Below are 17,563 nucleotides of genomic sequence, written 5' to 3' on the forward strand. Positions count from 1 at the left end.
TTGAGATGGTGATGCCATCCAACCATCTCATCCTCTGTCATCCCCTTCTCCTTCTGCCCTCAATCCTTCCCAGCATCAGAGTCTTTTCCAGTGAGTCAGCTCTTTGCATCAGGTGGCCAAAGTGTTGGAGATTCTGCTTCAGCATCAGTCCTTCCAATGAACACTCAGGACTGATCTCCTTTAGGATGAACTGGTTGGACCTCCTTGCAGTCCAAGGGACTCTCAAGAGTCTTCTCCAACACCACAGTTCAAAAGCATCAATTCTTCAGTGCTCAGCTTTCTTCACAGTCCAACTCACATCCATCCATGACTACTGGAAAAACCATAGCCTTGACTATACAGACCTTTGTCGGTAAAGTAATGTCTCTGCTTTTTACTATGCTGTCTAGGTTGGTCACAGCTTTTCTTCCAAGAAACAAGTGTCTTTTAATTTCATGGCTGCAGTCACCATCTTCAGTGATTTTGGAGCCCAAGAAAATAAAGTCACTGTTTCCATTGTGTCCCCATCTATTTGCCATGAAGTGCTGGGACCGAATGCATGATCTCAGGTTTTTGAACGTTGAGTTTTAAGCCAACTTTTTCACTCTCCTCTTTCACTTTCATCAAGAGGCTCTTTAATTCTTCTTTGCTTTATGCCATCTGCATATCTGAGGTTATTGATATTTCTCCCGGCAATCTTGATTCCAGCTTGTGCTTCATCCAGTCCTGCATTCTACATGATGTACTCTGTATACAAGTTGAATACAGGGTGACATTACACAGTCTTGATGTACTCCTTTCCCAATTTGGAACCAGTCCATTGTTCCATGTCTGGTTCTGTTGTTTTTTGACCTGCATACTGGTTTCTCAGGAGGCAGGCAAGATGATCTGGTATTCCCATCTCTTGAAGAATTTTCCAGTTTGTGGTGATCCACACAGTCAAAGGCTTTAGCATAGTCAATGAAGCAGAAGTAGATGTTTTTCTGGAACTCTCTTGCTTTTTTGATGATCCAGTGGATGTTGGCAATTTGATCTCTGGTTCCTCTGCCTTTTCTAAATCCAGCTTGAACATCTAGAAGTTCACGGTTCACATATTGCTGAAGCCTGGCTTGGAGAATTTTGAGCATTACTTTACAAGCGTGTGAGATGAGTGCAATTGTGCGGTGGTGTGAGCATTCTTTGGCACTGCCTTTCTTTGGGATTGGAATGAAAACTAACCTTTTCCAGTCCTGTGGCCACTGCTGAGTTTTCCAAATTTGCTGGCATATTGAGTGCAGCACTTTCACAACTGCAGGGAACATCAACGAAAGACATGGGCTTCCCTTGTAGCTCAGTTGGTAAAGAATCTGCCTGCAATTCAGGAGACCCGGGTTCGATCCCTGGGTCGGGAAGACCCCTTGGAGAAGGAAATGGCAACCCACTCCAGTATTCTTGCCTGGAGAATCCCACGGACAGAGGAGCCTGGCAGGCTATAGTCCATGAGGTCGCAAGAAAAGACATGATATGCACATCATGGAAATCCCATAAGGAGAAGAGAGGGAGAATTGTAGAAAGCTTGTTTAAAGAAATAACGATTGGGACTTCCCTGGTGGTCCATCGGTTAAGAACTCTGAGCTCCCCACGCAAGGGCCCTGGTTCGATTGCTGGCCAGGGAACTAGATCCTGCATGCCGAAGCTAAAGAGCCTACATGCTGTAAGTGAAGATCCCACAAACCGCAGCTAGGATCTAGCACAGCCAAAAGAAAAAGTAGTACAGATTTTTTAAAAAAGATGAAAAACATTATATGATGACCTCAATAGATGCAGAAATAGAATTTGATAAAATTTAACATCGTTTCATGATAAAAACTCAACAAATTAGGTACAGAACGAATACACTTCAACATGATAAAAGTCACACACGACAAGCCTACAAGTAACATTGAACTGAATAGTGAAAAGTGACCTCTTCCAAAACTATGGTGCCTAGAAAGGGACTGGAGGAGGGGAGGGAGCCTTCTCCTACAGGAAGGCTGAGCCAGAGGCTCACGTTTGGCTTCATCGTATTTCAAGAGGGTCTTATTAGCAGGGGCTTCCCTGGAGGCTCGGTGGTGGAGAATCTGCCTGCCAATGCAGGGGACATGGGTTTGATCCCTGGTCCTAGAAGAGCCCATGTGCCATGGAGCAGCTAAGCCTGTGCTCGTCAATACTGAGCCTGCGCTCTGCAAAAAGAGAAGCCACCACAATGAGAAGCCTGTGCACCATAAGAGAGAGTAGCCCCTGCTCGCCGAAACTAGAGAAAAGCCTGCCCAGCAACAAAGACCCAGCACAGCTGGGTCTAAATAAATAAACTGCATTAAAAAAAAAATGTTGCCTTCCAAACATCAAAACAACCTAGGAGTTGCTGTGGGTGCAGAGAGGGACAATTGTTATTTTTTCATCATGTCAGGGAGGAAAGAGCCCCTTGTTTATTTACCACATAATTTTCAGGAATTTAACCAAGGGGTCAGGGCCTTACTTATGGATGGGCTGATGACCCATGCACTTTTCATGAGCAACTTTTTCCGGTATCTGCAATGTCCTGAATGTCAAATCAGCTTCCTCAGAGGAGAATGTCATCATGTCATGTCATACCTGTGCTCCTGGAGTGAGGTGGATGCAGCTTACATCCTGCCTGCAGATACCGTGTGCAGCGGCAACGGCGCTGAGGTTCCCAAAGCTAACCAGGTCAAGGTGTATCACGTCCCTTCAGAGGTGAGGGCCAAGTGCAGCAAAGAAGCTGTTGAAATAGGCAACAAATTTATCCGAATCGATGAGAGGAGGGTATCTGCCAGCTGTTGACTGGATGGAGTCAGTAATTTCCACAATGTTGGGGACCGAGTATACAGGTTCATTTGGTGTGACCGCAGCCTCAAGTGTTCGGTAATCCACTGTGAGGTGTCATTCAGTCTTTTCAGATTTAAGAACAGGTCAAATTCAGCTGTGAAAAGGAGAAGTACAGGGAGTAATCACCTCTTTGCTAAATAATTTTTGTGGGGACTTCCCTGGCGGCCCAGTGGTTAAGAATCTGCGTTTCCACTTTAGGGGGCACGGGTTCGATCCCTGGGTGAGGAACTAACATCCTGTGTGCTACATGGTGTGGCCAAAAAAAAATAATTTTTTTTGTAATGGTCTTCAGTCCTTCAAGGCCCTGTTTAATTTTCGTTGGCACATATGTAATTTAGGCTTCCTCGATGGCTCAGCAGGGAAAGAATCTCCCTGCAATGCAGGAGATGCAGGAGACTCAGGTTCGATCCCTGGGGTGGGAAGATCCCCTGGAAAAGGAAATGGCAACCCACTCCAGTATTCTTGCCTGAAAAATCCCTTGGACAGAGGAACCTGGCGGGCTACAATCCATGGAGGTCACGGAGAATTGGATACAACTGAGCAACGGGGCATGAGCACAATAATGTAAGTTACCTAGGGGGGTAGACTGTGGGGTCCTATTTTGCCAAGCCAATTTGGAATTAGCAAAAAGTATTTAATTTTAATTTGTGAATCATTGGTCCAGAGCTTTCTTGTTCACTATAGAATACTTTAGGAAAATCGATCTTATGACCATGGGGGAATTTAGGCAAGAGAAGAGTCGGCTGACAATCATTAAAGTAAGATACGCCTATTCAGTAATTCCTCAAAGATTATGGGGAGTTCCTTGCTTAAGTTTGTTGTTGTTGTTTAGTCGCTCAGTTGTGTCTGACTCTTTTTCGACCCCATGGACTGTAGCCTGCCATGCTCCTCTGTCCATGGAATTTTCCAGGCAAGAATACAGGAGTGGCTTGCCATTTCCTTCTCCAGGGGATCTTCCCAACAGGGACTGAACCTGCATCTCCTGCATTGGCAGGTGGATTCTTTACCACTGAGCCACCAAGGAAAGCCCTGCTTAGGTTTACTGGGATTCTAAAATAACTGGAAATCCAGCACTGATTATTTGCATGATGGTTTGTGAATCAATGCAACACAGCAGATGACCAAATTAATTCAGAAGCTCTGCTGTAGGGGCTCAGAAACCAAAAAATACCCCTTTATCATTTGGGTTGTTTAAAGTCTTTTAGTGTATTTTAGATTTCCAGTTGGGTCCAATTGTGGACCCTTGTTTCTGTATTTTTCCTCTGTTTCCTCTCTCCTGTCCATCCCTGTGTTGTTTTTTCAGTCACTGAACATACTCCAGGGGAGACAGTGACATCTCCACTGTGGTATTTATAAGATTTTCCCTCCTGAGGGGCTCACGTATGTGCCAGCAGGAATAGGGGTCTCGTTCATGACAACTGCTGCTGTGTAGGGCTTAGGGCCCCGAGGTTTAAAGTCAGTTTGAACTAACCCCTTGGCTGTGCCACAGCATGTTGCCCCTGTAACTCTGAGGGTCAGGAGCTTTGCTGCAATGGAGGCTGGGGCAGAGAAACTTAGGAGGAACTTAAGGGCGCTAGTGACCCCTCTGTGTTAGGGGAGTACGGTTTTAGCCTGCCAGCTACTGTCTGCTGCCTTTCCCCCTCTCTTCTCTCTCTCTCAAATTTTTGGCCACATTGGCGCTAGTGGTAAAGAACCCCCCTGCCAATGCAGGAGATGCAAGAGTCAGGGTTCAATCCCTGGGTTGGGAAGATCCCCTGGAGGAGGGCATGGCAACGCACTCCAGTATTCTTGCCTGAAGAATCCCATGGACAGAGGAGCCTGGTGGGCTACAGTCCACAGTGTCCCAAAGAGTCAGACATGACTGAGCAACTTAGCATGGTACAGCATGTGGGATCTTAGTTCCCCAACCAGGGATTGATCCTGCACCCGCTGCAGTGGAAGCTGGGAGTCTTAACCACTGGACCACTTGGGAAGTCCCGCTCTCTTTTCAAATGACTGTTCTTTCAGGAGCAACACTCCTTGAAACCACCTCCTGCACAGAGCGAAGTCCCTCTCCCACCCCTCACTGGGGTATATCAGGGCCAGTCAACCCTGCCTCTGTCACACTTCACTCGAACACACAGATAGATCCCGGCAAAGATATCGACCCAGGACTAATTCGATGAGAGCCCAATTCCGTACTTTGTTTAGTCGCTAAGTCGTGTCCGACTCTTTTGCAACCGCCATTTCCATGGGACTTCCCAGGCAAGGATACTGGACTTGGTTGCCATCTCCTTCTTCAGGGGAGCTTCCCAACCCAGGGATCAAACCCAAGTCTCCTGCATTGGCAGGTGGGTTCTGGCAGCCACCAGGGAAGCTCAATGCCATACTGCTGCTCCCCAAAGCCAAGGAATTGAAACTGCCACTCTCATCTGCTGATCCTAAAACGGAGGCCTGGTGGGGTCAACAACGGAACACGGGGCAGCACAGCGGCCAGCCCCAGCTCACCAGCACCGAGCAGCCCACAGCACCAGCCACCATCAAAAAGCAGAGCAGGTGAGCAAGTCAGAGCAAGAGAAGACAGACCCCCAGGGGAGGGTCATGCCTGGCCATGCTGCTCATGGTGGCAACTGTCATCGTCACCTACAGTGGTGTGGTTCCCACACTGAGACTGATGCTGGTGTGGCATGCAAACACACCCACTCAAGGTAGGAAAAAGTCTAGACTGGGACTTCCCTGGTGGTCCAGTGGTTAAGACTCTGTGCTCCCAATGCAGGGGGCACAGGTTCAATCCGTGGTCAGGGAACTAAGATCCCACATGCCACACGGTGAGGCCAAAGGAAAAAAAAAAGAAAACATATATAAAGAAAGTCGGATTCCCCTGATGGTCCAGTGGTTAAGAATCTGCCTGCCAATGCAGGGGACACGGGTTTGATCCCTGATTTGGGAAGATTCCATATGCCACACGACCACAACTACTGAGCCCATGACCCCTAGAGCCTGTGCTCTGCAACTAGAGAAGCCGCCGCAATGAGAAGCCTGTGCACAGCAACTACAGAGTAGCCCCCACTGGCTGCAACTAGAGAAAGCCTGCATGCAGCAATGAAGACCCAGCGTAGCTGAAAATAAAAAAATATTTAAAAAGCCTATAACCCACATAATTGAGGTCTTAGGGGGTAGGTAGGGCTGGCCTTTCAAGCAGCTCTGAAATGGCTTCAGCAGGCAAGGAATGGGGGCCTGGCCTGGGTTTTGATTGTGGCTAGGGGGTGTTAGAGAAAAAACCATTCAATGACAGAAACAGGATAAAGCGGATTTCATCCAGAACTGTTGGGACAGGTATGGAGACCACTGGGCTGAGATTTCACAGCAGGTGAGAAATGAGACTGAGCTCAGCTCTGAACACAGCATGTCGAAGTGGGAAATCATGGCCAGAGAGCAAGGTCTGGGGTCAGTGGATAGAAACTTACTTGAAGGAAAAACAGGGATTAGTGGCTCTGGATACACTGACCTCACAGGATTCTTACTGAAGTCAGGTCAGGGTGAGTACACATCACCTGAGAGGCGGTGGCGGGGCACAGGAACCCAATTGGACACAGAAAATGATCAGATATGAGGAATTGGGGAGCTCTGGGTTAACTGACTTATTAGTGGGGTTTCTGGGCTTGCTAAGGAACTACTTATTAGCTAAAACTGGATTTCGCAAGGAACTACACAGATAGGCCCAGGGTAAGGTTCAGGGTCAGAATATTCTTTGGTCAAGCAAATAACCTTGGGGTGGGGCCAGGACAAGGGTTCTGCATACAGACAGGGGCTTGTATGGCTGGAGCGTGAAGCTAATGCCAGAGGACTACAGACTTTGTCATCAGCTTGTCCAGGGGTGGACACAGCAGGAAGAGAGAGCGGTAAGGTGTAAGCTGTCAGCAAACGTCAAAGAAATGTGGAGTCTGCAGAGACACAGAGAACAGACCTGTGTTTGCCAAGAGGGAGTGGGTGTGGGGGAGAGAGGGATTGGGAGTCTGGGATTAGCAGATGCAAACTATTATACATAGCAGTGGTCCCCAATCTTTTTGGCACCAGAGACTGATTTTGTGGGAGACAACTTTTCCATGCACTGGGGTGGTGAGGGGATGGTTTTGGGATGACTCAAGCCCATTACATTTATGGTACACTTTCCTATTATTACTACATCAGCTTCACCTCAGATCATCAGGCCCGGTGGTTGGGGACCCCTGATATATAGGATGGCTAAACAATAAAGTTCTACTATATTAACACAGGGAAATATATTCAATATCCTGGGATAAACCATAGTGAAAAAGAACATATATATATATATACATATACACACACACACATATATAACTGAGTCACTTTGCTATACAACAGAAATTAACAACATTGTAAGTCAACTATATTTCAATAAATTTTTAAAAATATGGAGTCTGACCACTCATTACAAGGACAAACATGGGTATGGAAAATATGCATTCACAGTGGCTTGCTTTTATGTAAAGAAACACTAACAGGAAGCTCAAGAAATGATCAGAACTGTGTATCTGCAGTGGCTGGAGGAACAGAGGAACAGAGCTGGAGGGGGCCAGGATAGGTGGGAAGTGACTTTGCTTAAGTTAGGCTTTGTATCTCACAGGTTTATTGACAATAAACAGAGACAAATATATATACCATGTTTTACTATTTCATAACCTGCCTTTAATTTTAACATTTGTATCAAACCAGTCAATCCTAAAGGCAATCAACCCTGAATATTCACTGGAAGGAGTGTTGCTGAAGTTGAACCTCCAATACTTTGGCCACTTGATGCAAAGAGCTGACTCACTGGAAAAGACCCTGATGCTGGGAAAGACTGAGGGCAAAAGGAGAAGAGGATGACAGAGGATGAGATGGTGAGATAGCCTCACTGACTCAATAGACATGAGCAAACTCCAGGAGATGGTGAAGGACAGGGAAGCCTGGTGTGCTACTGTACATGGGGTCAGAAAAAGTCAGACACAACTTAGGGACTAAATAACAACAGTACATAGGAAACCACAGCCATTCCTTTAAACACTAATGGCTACAAAAGCATAAACCATACAGAACGAAAATTCCACATCCTTGCTAACTAAAAGGTTAAGGTGCATCCCAGTTTGCACTTTCTCTGTATCTCACATCGAGGAGGGGGGAGAAGTATTTTCAGGAATAAATACAACATTATAAAGCAACAAGGATTTGGGTTTAGTTCTTTAAACACAGTAGAATTTTCAAAGATTGACATAAGCTTTTATTTAAAATTTATTTTTAAGTGAAAGATAACTGCTTTACTATATTGTATTGGTTTCTGCCATACATCAACATGAATTAACCCTAGATATATAAATGTCCTCTGCTTCTTTAACCTCTCTCCCTGATGTAAGCTTTGATTAGCTGTCCTCACATCAGTGAAGATAGAAATTCCACTGCTTTAGCTTTTTTTTTTCTTTGGCTACACTGCATGGCTTATAGGATCTTAGTTCCCCGAGCAGGGACTGAACTCCCACCAGGGCAGTGAAAGCCTCTAACCACTGGACCACCAGGGAATCCCCTGCTCTAGCCTTTTAAATTTTAATATACTCTAAGCATTAGTCACTCAGCTGAGTCCAACTCTTTGTAACCCCATGGACTGTAGCTCGCCAGGCTCCTCTGTACATGGAGTTCTCCGGGCAAGAATACTGGAGTGGGTTGCCATTTCCTTCTCCAGGGGATCTTCCCAACCCAGGGATTGAACCCAGGTCTCCTGCATTGCAGGCAGACTCTTTATTGACTGAGCCATCAGGGAATCCTGCAATATACTCTAAAGATGTGCACAAACACTGACGTAAAACAAAACGCATACCTGAAAACGTAAGCACATTCATCTCACATCTTGAGCTTCTCTTCCCTAAAAGGAACAAAGATTCTATTTAGTTCCACAATTGTCTTGCCTTACTGACATCATCTCTCTCAATCAACTCTGATTTTTTAAAGCCCAAGAAACTAAAAAATGTTATTCCCCACGCAGGGAATTAATTACAAAGTGTTAAAGGAAGTTAGAGCCAAAGGACTGCACTGTTTACTGTATAGAAGAATCCAAAGGAAAAAAAAAAAAAACACAAACATTGGAATCAGCACAGATAAGCAGCCTGAGTCCTACAGGACAGACGGAGCCACACTCAGAAAATTTAATACATGCCAGGCTCTCCTGGGGGGCTTCCCAGGTGCCACTGGTGGTAGAGGACCTGCCTGCCAATGCAGGTGATGTTAGGGACTCAGGTTCAATCCCTGGGTCTGGAAGATCCCTTGAAGGAGGGCGTGGCAATCCACTCCAGTATTCTTTTTATTTTTTATTTTATTTTTATTTTTTATTTTTTTTAAATTTTTTATTAGTTGGAGGCTAATTACTTCACAACATTTCAGTATTCTTGCCTAGAGCACGGACAGAGGAGCGTGGGGGGCTACAGTCCACAGAGTCACAAAGAGACACAATTGAAACGACTGAGCAAGCACGCATGCACGCAGGTTCTTCTGATTAAGACAGAACTGCTTGACCAGGTCAGTCCCTGGTGAAGGAGGGTAGGAACTGGAGCAGCCACAGGAATGAACCCTGGGAGTGCCACATGCCCTACTCTCCCTAGGGAATAAAGGGACCACTCCCTTTCTCAGGAATCTGTTCCCCCGGTGAGAAAACTCAGAAGAATCCAATTTAAGGTTCTGACTCAAATGAACTCCCAAATTTGTGACCCCTAACCCAGGACATGGGGCTTCCCAGGTGGCTCAGTGGTAAAGAATCTGCCTGCTAATGCAGGAGATGTAGGAGACTCGGGTTCGATCCCTGGGTTGGGAAGATCGCGTGGAGGACAAAATGGCAACCCACTCCAGTATTCTTGCCAGGAGAATCCCATGGACAGAGGAGCCTGGCGGGCTACAGTCCATGGGGTTGCAAAGAGTCAGACATAACTGAGTCCTGCACGCATGCAGGAACCCAACCCAGGACTCAGAACTCCTGACTGTCACAAACTTTCTCAATGTAGACAAATTACATTCTGAGCACAGCTACACTGTGAATGCAAAACTCCAACCTATGACTCGAAACAGTCTGGGGGGACCATGTTAACAACTTTAAAAGGGAGTCATCACATCCTCTCTCCCCACAAACCCCTTGCACCATGTGCACTTGTATCCCCAGCTTTCCAGGGCTCTGTTGTTTCTCTCAGCTTAAGGGCTCCTTCCATTGTGGGTGTGAGCTGTGATTCCAGCAAAATCACACAAACCTGGTGTTTATGTAGAAAGGAGGGAAGAAAATTATATTCTTCTAGGTCAACAAGAAACCCATAAGTATCTATTACTTTCGGAAAATGTGAATTATTATTTCCACGTCAAGAAATTGTTTTATAAACAAGTAATTGGGGAAAGGATAAATTAGGAGTTTGGAATTAAAGTATACACACTTCTATATATAAAATAGATAATCAACAAGGGCCTACTGTAGAGCATAGGGAACTACACTCAATTTTGATAACCCATAATGGAAAAGGATCTAAAAAAGAATATATATACACGCGTATATACACATATGCATGTATATACATGACTGAACCACTTTGCTGTATACCTGAAACACACTGTAAAATCAACTATATTTCAATAATCTTGTTTAATTTCTCTAGAACATTTCATTTTATCTTTACCTATTTTTATTAATTTTTATTGGAGTATAATTGCTTTGCAATATTGGGTTAGTTTCTACCGTACAGCAAGGTGAATCAGTTACACAAATACACATATCCTCTCTTTTTTAGATTTCCTTCCCATTTAGGGTACCATGGAGTACTGAGGAGAGTTCCCTATGCCATACAGTAGACTCTCATCAGTTATTTCGTACATAGTAGTGTAAAGATGTCAATCCCAATCCCCCAATTCATCCCTCGACTCATTTCAATAAAAAATTGTACTTGAACACCTCGAGCCTAAGCCCTGGAATTGCATTTGAACCCCCTCAAAAAAACCCCGAAGCTGATACAAAAAAACCTCAAAACAAAAACAGACTTCAGAAAATTACTACACCTGTTCCCGGGAGGAAGAAAAAGAGAAACAAGAATTTTTAATACAATGTAACAGAAAAACATTTTCTTTTTTCTGAAGTTCACCTATTCCTTGCCTCTCTGGAAATATTTTATACTATCTTTCAGTCTCCACTGGTTACATAAATTTTACTTTTTTGAATAACTGAGGCTCACATAAATGAATAAATCTTTCCAGGGTGACAGACCAGGGGAGGGGTAGTGCTGACAGGTAAGAATACCCAGGAACATTTCCAAAGGGGAACATCCACCGAAAAGACTTCCCATAGGACGTTTGCACCCAGGAGAGATCCTGGGAGGAAAAGCACAAGGATTTCATACAACGTGGTTCCAGGTGTTTATCCTCAGCTTTCCTCTCATGGAAAATATACACAGCAAATATAAATGTTTAAAAGAGAGCCACCCGCAACTCTGCAGAGAAAGAATAGACAATTAAAATATGATGTCTGTTTGAAATACACCACGAAAGACAAATAGTTGATAAAGATGCTGTGAACTGAAGAGAGAGAGTTGGCTTTAGGAATGTGCGAGGGATCTTGGAAATTTAGGGATTTACTGCCAGTCGTAGGAAGAGTTAATCTGGGGAGACAGAGTTCAGGATTTGAAACCCTGCTCTCCAAACTTGGAAAACTCAGGAGAAAACGGGTCCCCTTTGGGTAGAAAGAAGGGACTGGAGAATCCTATAGACCAAAACTCCTCCCACGCACGAGCCACGGAGGACAAATCACGATGGTCCCCTGATGACCCTCCCCGGGGTCACCACACATTCTGGAGGAGACGTGGGGCTGTGCGGCAAAGCTGCCCTTAGAGGCTCCGGGCTTGAAGTTACCGCCTGCAGGGACCGGACGGGAAGCCCGAGGTCCCGGCTGCCGGCCCCACCCCCACGCTGGGAGCCAGAGTGGAAGGAGGTTGAGAGGCGCCCCCAGGTGGCCTCGAGCCAACAAACCCCGGAGTGGACCGCACGGGGAGGCGGTCCTGCCGAGGCCGACTGTCTCTCATCATCCCTATCCCGCCTCTCTGTACCGACACACCTCGCCCAGCATACTCACCACTTCACGCCTTCTGGGGTTCTCCGGCGTCATTCCTTAGACTCACGCGGCCTCTGCAGCTCACAGTGGTAATGAAGCTGCAGCGAACTAACCTGAGCTACTTCAACGCTGGTGAGACTCCACGCAGAGCCTGCCAGGAGCGACCACTCGGTCTGCCGGACGTGGCCCCACCCACCTCCCCCTGCTGCGCTCCTGATTGGACAGCTCTCAAGCAACGCCCCCTTTTTCCTGAGTAATAATTGGCCCGGAGGCCACGTGGCTGAGCAGAATCAGCTTCTGCAGGTGGGTGGAAACCTACCCCCCTTCAGGGACTTTTGTTTTTAAACCACTCTTGTTACTTGTCCTAGAGGGACAGTGGCAACTTCCTCAGATACTTCAGAACGTGGGGACACAGGTGTGCACAAGGAATTCCAGAGTCGGATTCCAGAAGAACAGACGTTCTTGTCCAAAGCAAGAGAAGGCCAACTGGAAAAAGAGGATCTGAGGTCCTCCATCGGTAAAATAGTTCGCAAAGACTGTGAAGCCACCGATGATACTATGACACTCGATTTCAAACACACTGAAAAATATCCTCACCATGTGTAATAAACCTTCTGGCCCCTTTTTTTTTTTTTGGCCCCATTTTTATCTTCGTTGACAGCGTCGAGGCGTACACCCATCCCCTTTTCCCCTCCATACATGTGGTATTTTAGCTAAAGAATCCCATAGCCTCCCAAGCACATGTCTGGTGGGAAGTCTGAACCCTGCAGCCCTGGCCTGGGAAAATGGATTCTTCTCTCATCAACCAGAAGTTGTGCGATGTGTTCAATAATACTCTTAAGTATACATGTTATGTGAGAAGGAAATTTTAGTTTCGTAGTATGTGCCTAGAGATTTTGAAATGTAAACGGCTATGATATCCCAAAGGCAATTCAGTTACTATTGTCACCAATATAACAAGAAACAATAAAGTTTTGGAAAGGTACCATACACTTGAAAACTTTTGCTATTCTTAATATACTGGTTCAAAACTTCTAATATATAATGAATTATGAATTTATATAATGAATTTATCTAAATAGTTTTATGAGGTAAAATAGACATACATTTCCTGCAAGACCCTGATGCTGGGAAAGATTGAGAGCAAAAGGATAAGAGGGTGACAGAGGATGAGATGGTTGGATGGCATCACCGACTCAAAGGATGTGAGTTTGAGCAAACTTTGGGACATAGTGAAGGACAGGGGAGCCAGGCGTGCTGCAACCCATGGGGTCACAAAGAATCAGACACCACTGAGGGACTAAATAACAAAAACCACTAAAGGGATGTTGCCTACAAATATATACATAAGTGCCCATCTTTGGGAACCCTGCCTTCACCTGTAAGGAGCATTAAACTAAAATACCTTTGTTTAGCTACAGAAAACATCCTGATCAGGACAAGTTAATCACTAAAGGGATGTTGCCTATAAAGCTTAAATTATACATAATGGCTCATCTCTAGGAACCCTGGGCTGTGTAATGAGCGTTAAGCTAAAACATCTATTTAGCTTACAGAAAACATCTTGATCAGGGTCACCTGTGAATGGCTGCAGGAAGGAAGGAACTAACACATCCCCTTGAGAGCCTGATCAGAACCAGGAAATGTTTGACTTCAACCCTTTTAGTATAAGAGCAGGTTGAATTCTAAGTGAGAGAAGATAGTTCTTTGGGACACTAATCCATCTTCTCAGTCATCTGGCTTTCTGAATAAAGTTGCTATTCCTTGCTCCAACAACTTGTCTCTTGATTTCTTGGCCTGTCATGCAGCGAGCAGTGTAAGCTTGGATTTGACAATGACTTTTCTCTGCTTCTTGGGAGCACTTCCAGCATCACTAGTGAGCCTTCCTGTGGATCTTGTGGTGTTAACCAAGGTTTACAGTATTGCACTGAGCATGATGAAAAAGACTCAAGAACCACCAGAGAACACTTCATACTGCCATATGAAATTTACTGGAGAGACACAAACTGCTCAAGTGATGATTAGCATCACATGGTATTTTATGGATACTTGCACCTCTTGAGCTCACCACAGGAACAACAGGAAGTGGCTACAAAGTTATTACAGTAAGACTTCCCTGGCGGTCCAGTGGTTAAGTGTCTGCCTGCCAATGCGGGAGTCACTATTCCATCCTTGGTCCCACAACTAATGAAACCTGTGCTCTAGAGCCTGTGTTCTGCAATAAGAGAAGCTACAACAAAGAGAAACCTGTGCACTGCAATTAGAGAGTAGCCTCCACTCACCACAACTAGAGAAAGTTGGCAGGCACCAGCGAAGACCCAGCACAGCCAAAAAAGAACTTATTACAATTCTAGAGTATATACTATAGTTATTTTTATGCAGTTATGATTGATACTATATGTTTACACTTCTTTCAACTGTGAATGGTGCCATGTATGGTCCACATGTATATGAGATTTGATAAGTTTTAACTTTTTAGAATAAATATATGTATATTTCATGGTAGCAAATGACAAAATAACTAGTATCTACATTTAATACATTCACAACATAACTAGCTTTTCCTTAATTTTTTCAGTATTTTTGGGCCACAAGGTTTATCTGCAAGTTTTTTCAAATTGTTGTAAATCTCCAAAGTTTTTTCCAGTATATTCTTTGGAAAAAATCTGCATACAAGTGGACATGTGTAGTTCAAACCCATGTTGTTTGAGGGTGAATTATACTTTATATAAGTCTACTGAGATGATCATGCCATTTTTGCTTTCTACTGTATTAATACATTTTATTGCATAAGTTGAACTTGAGGTGTAAACCTATCCTAGCATCCCTGAAGTGCTTCTTAGGTGGCTCAATGGCAGAGAATCTCCCTGCCAACGCAGGAGACACAGGAGACGCAGGTTTGAACCCTGGGTTGGGAAAGTCCCCTGGAGGAGCACATAGCAACCCACTCCAGTATTCTTGCCTGAAGAATTTCGTGGACAGAGGAGGCTGGTGGGCAGTAGCATCCCTGAAGTAAATCCAACTTAATCATGTTGTGGTTAAAGATGCTGGACTGTATTTTTTAGTATTGTCGATTTTTGGATGGTATCCATTTTCACATGGAAAATTGGTTTCTTGATTTTTTGGCAACATTTTTGTCTGGTTTTAGAATCAGAGTAATACTGGTCCTATAGAATGAATCTCAAGTGTTGTGTTGATTCTACTTGGGGGGAGGGTTTCTGAAAACTCATTGAAACTTTGAATGTTTTGGGGAATTCTATGGTAAAGCCATTTAGGTCTGGGTTTTCTTTTTGAGTAGTTTTTTTGTTAGTAATTCAACCAGGTCACTTGTTACACTTACAATCAGAAAATCCTTTTTTTTTCTTATTTTCTGTAAAATGTATTATTTTTTAGAGATTTGTCCATTTCATCTAAGTTATCTAATTTGTTGTGATACTGTTGTTCATTGAATTCCTTTATAATGTTTTTGTTTTACTGGCTGCAATGCAAGACATTTGAGATCTTTGTTCCCTGACCAGGGATCAAGCCCCCACCCCTGCAGTGGAAGTACAGAGTCCTAACCACTGGAATTCCCCTAAATTTCTTTATAATCCTTTTTATTGCTGTAAGGTTGGTGAAAGTCTGTGGCTGATTTTAGGAATTTGAGTCTTCTCACTGTCAGTCTAGCTAAAGGTTTGTCAATTTTTTTTCAAACATCCCACTTTTGATTTTCTCGATTTTCTGCATGCTGTTTCTATTCTCTATTTTCTGCTCTTTTTTTATTTCCTTCATCTCCTTGGGAATGGTGGTGTTGGTTGCCCATCCTTTCAAGTGTGATAAGGTACAAGGTAAGATTATTGATTTGAGATCTTTTAGCACTTCTCTATGGATTTCTTTGACACAAGGGGCAGTGTTCTGTAATCACATTAGATGTACTTATAGTGTTTCACACGTCTTTTATTTTCATGTCGATATTTTGCCTACTTGTGTACATAATATTGAAGTGAGATGCTGGAGTTTCCAATTACTGTTACTTGTTTTTCCCTTCATCTCTCTTTTGCTTCATTTATTTTGGCAAAGTTTCAATAACTTATGAGAGAACACAGACCTAGCAAGACAGAAAGACAGGACACTGTTCCAGTCAAGAGACCATACTCTTGATGCTAATGTTTCAACATCCCTCAGCTTCCCTGGTGGCTCAGATGGTAAAGAATCCACCTGCAATGTGGGAGACCTGGTTTTGATCCCTGGGTTGGGAAGATTCCCTGGAGGAGGGCATGCAACATACTCCAGTATTCTTGCCTGGAGAATCCCCATGGACAGAGGAGCCTGGTTCGTGGGGTCTCGAAGAGTCGGACACGACTGAGCGACTAAGCACACACACACACATTGCTGTGCACTTTGGAGCCCAGGTGCCCCATTAGCACAAGTAATAAGGCACTGTAGGGCTTGGGTACAGCAGCATGAGACAACTTCTTGCAGCCCAGATGATAATATTTTTGTGGGAAAAGAGACATGGTTAGGAAATGAAGGCTTTGATGGAACGTAAAATAATGTGAGATAATAGGGAAACTGGGGTGTATATATATCTTTTCACTGAGGGTAGGCGCCTCAGTGAATGGTGATGTCATTATTGATCACTTGAGTTTCTACGACATAATACATCTTTAATACTTTGTCAGGAACTCCTTGGCTGTGTAAGTAAATGTTTAGTCACCAAGTCATGTCCAACTCTTGCAACCCCATGGACTGTAGGCCACCAGGCCCCTCTGTCCAAGGGATTTTTCAGGCAATACTGGAGTGGATTGCATCTCCTTCCCCAGGGGACCATCCTGACCCAGGGATCGAATCTGCATCTCCTAATTGGCAGACAGATTCTTTACCACTGGGCCACCTGGGAAGCTGTGTCAGTAAACAGGTTGCATCAATATAGAAATTCCGCATTCTTGTAATTAACAGTAAAGATTCCCTGTAAAGAGAAAGATACAGACACGGTTCCTCTTCATTTTTGCAATTGTTAAACATTTTGTATACAGAATGTGTGCTCATGAGTTTGGACATTGTTGGACACTGGCTCTCAGAACTTCCTAGTGATTTGGGCCATGTTGTTTGTGGTGGTTTTATTTTTAACCACCTCATTTGAGGGGATTTTAATTTACCTTTAAGAATTGTTACAGTATTTGGCGCTTTCATGTTGCTGCTTAACACACCAATTAACAATGTTTACCTTATTAAAGCATGGAGTTCCTCCTATTTAGGGAAATACATTCATCTGCACTGTTCAAACCCATCCTGAGTTTATTCTATGAATAGAGTGATGACTACTCAAGTCTGTTGTGATTTCCCAGTGGAAACATGAAAAAAAAAGTAAGTGAAAAAAAATAGTGGATGTTTAGAGGCAATCATACAAGGAATAATTGAGGTGAGCTGTAGAGAGAGGGTATTACTTTGGGTAATATCCTAATTTAGTATAAAAGGAGAAATGAGAACTTTTGTGTCTTTTTGTTGCAGGAGTGGTTGGAAGTCTTGTGCATCAGTGATTCATTGGCCTGTTTTACTATTCGAGGTTTCATTTCCATATGCTTAGACTTTCAGCATCTGTTGTGTAAGAGTAGGAGATAAAAGTAATAGCTCTGA

The 17,563-nt window shown here is 44.1% G+C and overlaps 1 protein-coding gene across 6 annotated transcripts in view; it reads right to left on the reverse strand.

Annotated features, from left to right (window-relative positions):
• LOC122699430 (zinc finger protein 791-like) overlaps window positions 1–17,563 on the reverse strand; it is a 62,742-nt gene that overhangs the window by 23,096 nt on the left and 22,083 nt on the right. For 2 of the 6 annotated variants that reach the window (XM_043911365.1, XM_043911359.1), the window contains exons 1-3: window positions 11,969–12,117; window positions 8,696–8,740; window positions 2,593–2,938 (exon numbers count right to left, since the gene is read on the reverse strand). The gene's annotated coding sequence lies outside the window, so the exon portion shown is untranslated. Of the gene's footprint in view, window positions 1–2,592; window positions 2,939–8,695; window positions 8,741–11,968; window positions 12,118–17,563 lie in introns of those variants that run through there. The other 4 variants (XM_043911362.1, XM_043911364.1, XM_043911360.1 and 1 more) reach the window with 4 other exon arrangements.

This window comes from Cervus elaphus, chromosome 9 (assembly GCF_910594005.1).
Source record: "Cervus elaphus chromosome 9, mCerEla1.1, whole genome shotgun sequence".
Lineage (NCBI taxonomy): Eukaryota > Metazoa > Chordata > Mammalia > Artiodactyla > Cervidae > Cervus > Cervus elaphus.